Source organism: Gavialis gangeticus, unplaced genomic scaffold, assembly GCF_001723915.1.
Source record: "Gavialis gangeticus isolate Ggan-Ray unplaced genomic scaffold, GavGan_comp1, whole genome shotgun sequence".
NCBI lineage: Eukaryota > Metazoa > Chordata > Crocodylia > Gavialidae > Gavialis > Gavialis gangeticus.
Window position 1 is genome coordinate 92,805,623 of NW_017729033.1, and position 5,278 is coordinate 92,810,900.

Below are 5,278 nucleotides of genomic sequence, written 5' to 3' on the forward strand. Positions count from 1 at the left end.
GTTGGCCCTCTTCCAGTCCTCCGGCACCTCTCCAGAGCACCACGAGTGTTCATAAAGCCGTGCCAGGGGACTTGCAATGACCCCAGCCAGTTCCTTCAGGACTCTAGGGTGAAGATCATCCAGGCCGGCTGACTTAAAAATGTCCAGCCCCTCCAGAAGCTCCCTAAGTAAATCCTCACTCACTCTAGGCCCAGGTGAGCCTCCCCCAGGGCCCAAAGGGGGCCCAGCAGGGAGGTGGCAGTTCTGGTCCTTACTGAGGAAGACAGAGGCAAAGAAGTTATTAAATATGTTGGCTTTGTCATCTGGCGTAAGGAAGTGTAAGGAAGAAAGGAAGATGAGCCAGTAAATGTTTGAGGTAGCGTCAAAGCTACAAGGTACTGGATGGAGAGGCCATTTCTGAATTGTGAGCGAAAGCTTCTACATGAGAACACAGAGTTAAGGAAAAGGGGGAAGAAAGAGTAGGGGGCAAAGGAGGACAGGAACTGCAGTAAGACTGTAACTTTCACTTGTCATTCATAAGTATTTTATTACCCAGTGCACCATCACCTGCAAATGTCAAACTATAATCACTCATTTAGCTTCTCTGAAACTTTTCACAATGCCTCTACTTATCTTATCGTAAGTAGTACTACACATATCAACAGCTATTCAAAATGTGGTGACTGGTTCTACCTCATTCCTACCTAAACAGCAGCCAGATATTTGTATCCTTCAGAATACTGGAAAAGCTAGAACTATCACAAAGACATGGAAAGAAGTGACATTCTGGTAAGTCTGATTCAAACAGCATATCCTTGGTCTTAAACTCAGATCTGATATGCAGATCTGTTACTTGGACAATCTATAGTTCTAGTTCATTGGTCAAATAAGAAATTAATTTTGTCTTCTATTTTTAAGAAGTTAAAAAAATAAAAATCCAGCTAACATTTTATTTTTAAAATACCTACCACTGACATGCAGACGTTTAAGAATGTTGCAAGTTTATAATGACAGTTAATTCACAGAGCCCATGACTGGTTTCTATGCTGTACATTGGGTGATTTAAAAAGAAACAGAAAATTATTAATTCTATCTTGCCAGCTGACAGAAAATTAAATTATAAAAAACTCATCTTACTGCTATGTATAGAGAATAAAACTTATAATGAATGTCAGAGGATTTTGTAAAAATCATTCATGCAAGTAACTGACAGTAACCCTATCTTGAAAAAATGTAGCCCTATTTTTATAGTTCTAGGAGCCTCTGCACTGCCCCAGCCCTCATTCCTGTTACTGGGGTAAAGAAGATGCATGCTTCTTGCAACATGCCCAAAAGATTATCAAATTCAGATTTTCTAGATGAATTCCAGAGCTCCATTGGAAACATTCACACAATCGTCTCAACAATGAAGGGCAAAACTACCTGGATTTAAAGTACTCGTACAACGGAAGACGCAACACCATTAGAAAAAAAAAAACTATATCAGAAGGGCCAAATGAAATCCTGTTCCAAAATTACAAGGAGGTCAAGTCAGAAGTGAAAAATGCTAAGACATTCCTCAACATTTAATCAGGAAAGACATGTACAAACTGTGCATAAGAACAAAAAATACCACTGATTGGAACAACTGGAGTAGGAATATCCAAGTGGCTGCCCTTGAGTGCGACTAAAGCCAAAATGATAGACAGACCCTGGTTTTCAGAATATGGGAGAAACTACTATCCTTTAGGCTAATCAAGATCTTTCTTCAGAGTATGATAAGACCTCAAGCACACAGCTTTTAACTTGAAAGGGCAATCATTTTGCAGTACAAGCCTAGAATGCAGCCAATTTTACATACATCAGCCTAAATATGTTTTCATGGAAAGTTTACAGCAGGGAAAGGCAGTCCTACCTTAAACCTCATGAGATTTAACCCTGCATTTTGCTACATATTCTTTTCTGGAGTGGGTGGCAGCTGCAAAGAGGAGACGAAAGGCACAAACACTTTGTGCTACAGAAAGCATGAACTGTGCTGAAAATCTTACTCCCTACAAGAAAGGTATTTGGGGTCAAGGTCTCAGGAGATCTACTCCATTCTCCTTCCTGACTTCTTTACTCTCTACTGCTAACATGACCTGCCAAACAACAATTGATATTACTGACAAGGCTATGTCCTTTCAACCTCCAGAATGAGGAGAGGACATAATACTTAAGTGATAATTTATGTAAGCAGTGTAATTTCTACCAGCTTTTCTGGATTTAAACTAGGTTACTAAGAAGGCATACTGCATGAAAAGCCACAACGTTTCACTTTATTTCCCCACATGGATCTCCAGTTATATATTGTTCATATGCAGCATGGTACCACAGGCTCAGAAGCAGGAAATAAAAGTGTGAACAAATTTCAACCACCCCCTGTCCCTGATCATTTCTAGGATCTTTCTGCTCCTTTGGCCCTTTCATGCAGCACAGCTCCATCACTTGCTCCATGGGTGCATACAACAGAAGAGAATATACACAGTAGATAAAGTGCTATTATAGGGTGGGGAAGCAGATCTCCAGAATTAAGGGGTGACATCAAAACACTGAAGTGGCAAGACTAAGCAGACTATGTGTTGACTCTTAAGTCATCTATAGTAAGTATACCTCTTTCCACTATGAACACAGAATCCGCTGCTTATTTGTTTATACAATGCTAGTTTAATAGATTTACTTTGAAGATAAACAGTTAGAGTTTAGACATTTTTCTCCAGTAAAACAAAACATAAATGGATGCATACATACCTTGATATCAGACTGTTTGGAAACTAATGGAAAGCTACAGATTGTTCATCTTGATAGAGGCCACCCATTTAAAGTGCTGAAATAATAGGTTCTACATGCAGAGGAAGTTCAGATATACCATTTCCTCACTTTTTAGGTCAATTAGATAAAAAGGATTCTCCAAGGAGAAGTTATCCATGCTAAACTAGCATAAAATATGTAAACAGTTATGGTTATTCTGCATAAGCCAAGGCAGGCAGAGCAGTAACTTAGTTCTGTAATCTTCCAGTAACCTTGATGCTGGATATTCCATAGAAGAGCTTTAAAAATAGATAGTTTACAAAGAAAGTTTAGATTTTTTTTTTTTTTTAAAAAGGCCTTTTTAAAAAAAAAAAAAAATTTAAATTTTTTTTTTTTTTTAAAAAGGCCTTTTTAAAAAAAAAAAAAAATTTAAATTTTTTTTTTTTTTTAAAAAGGCCTTTTTAAAAAAAAAAAAAAATTTAAATTTTTTTTTTTTTTTTTTAAACAGAGCTCTTTATAGCTCCAAACTATAGTGTATCATTAGTAACATGCAGGACAATGTATTGTAACCGAAGATCTGCAGGTGAAGGGGTTTCCTAATAAAAAAACATCACTTAGGTCAGCATGCCTTTTACAATAGATTCCAAAATTAGACCAAGTGGACTCTTAGGCTAGAGACAGAAATTAAACAAAAAACGGTATAAGTGATCAGAATCTGTTTCTAATCTGTAACACAACAGAAATTCAGTGCACATAAACCACTTTCAAACTGGCCAAAACAGGTTTAAGATAAACCTGGATGGATATAGTATTAGACTTAACCATTAGCGCTCATGGAGCTCAGGTCAGGTCCCAGAGGACTGGAGAAGGGCCACTGTGGTCCTTATTTTAAAGAAGGGCAGGAAGGAGGATCCAAGAAATTACAGGCCAGTCAGTCTCACCTCCATCCTTGTAAAAGTCTTTAAAAAGATTGTGAAGCATCATATTTGTAGGAGTCCAGCAGGAAAAATAATGCAGCAGAAAAACCAGCATGGATTCGTAGTAGGCAGATCATGCCTGACCAGTCTGGTTTTGTTTCATGACAGGGTCACAAAATGCTTAGACACAGGAGTAGAGGTGGATATCCTTTTCCCATTCTCATAAATAAAGAAGCTGTGACATAGATGTTTACACGGTCCGGTGGGTAGCAAATTGGCTTAACAGTCACACCCAGCGAATGGTAGTAGATGAATCAGTACCAACCTGGAAGGATATGGGTAGTGGGATCCCGCAAGGTTCAGTCTTTGGACCTGTACTCTTCAATGTCTTCACCAGTGACTCATATGGGGGTGTGAAGTGGACTCTGTCCAAGTTTGTGGATGATACTAAATTGTGGAGTGAAGTGCACACTCCGGGGAGTAGGGAACGTTTGCAGGCAGACCTGGACTTGTTAAAAAAGTGGGCAGTACACAATAGGATGCAGTACAAGAAGGACAAGTTCAGTTTGCTGCACCTAGGGTGCAAAAATATCCAGCACACTTACTGGCTGGGAAGTGACCCTCTCAGCAGCACAGAAGCAGAAAGGGATCTCGGAGTCATAGTGGACTCCAAGATGAGCACGAGTCATCAGTGTGATGAAACCATCAGGCATTGGTCAGACCACAATTAGAGTACTGTGTCCAGTTTTGCGTGCCATACTTCAAGAAGGATGTTGATAGACTCGAGAGAGTCCAGAGGAGGGCCACTTGTATGGTTAGGGGCTTACAGGACAAGCCCTATGAGGAGAGAGTGAGGGACCTGGACTTCTTCAGCCTCCACAAGAGAAGGGTGAGAGATGATCTTGTGGCCGCCTACAAATTCATTAGGGGGACGCAGGAAGGGATCAGAGATGTTCTGTTCACCAGGGCGCCTCTTGGGGTAACAAGAAACAATGGTCACAAACCGACAAGAAAGTAGGTTTAGGCTAGGTATCAGAAAAAGCTCCTTCACGGTAAGGGTGGCCTCAATTTGGAATGGGCTTCCAAGGGAGCTGGTGCTCTCCCCTACCTTGGGGGTCTTTAAGAGAAGGCTGGATAGGCATCTGGCTGAGGTCATCTGACAATGTGGGGAGGCGGCTAGGAAGGCCAACTGCACCTTGTCGTGCATCCACAGATGCATCTCGAGCAGGTCCAAGGAGGTGATCCTCCCCCTCTATGCAGCGCTGGTCAGGCCGCAGCTGGAGTACTGCGTCCAGTTCTGGGCACCGCACTTTAAGAGGGATGTGGACAGCATCGAGAGGGTCCAGAGGAGGGCCACTCGTATGATCAAGGGACAGCAGGGTAGGTCCTATGAGAAAAGGTTGCGGGACCTGAACCTGTTCAGCCTTCAAAAGAGAAGGCTGAGGGGGGATCTTGTGGCCTGTTATAAACTAGTCAGGGGGGGATCAGCAGGCACTGGGGGAGGCCCTGTTCCCCCTAGCGCCGCAAGGAGTGACCAGGAACAATGGTCACAAGCTGGCAGAGGGAAGTTTTAAGTTGGACATCAGGAGGCGCTACTTCACAGTCAGGGCGGCTAG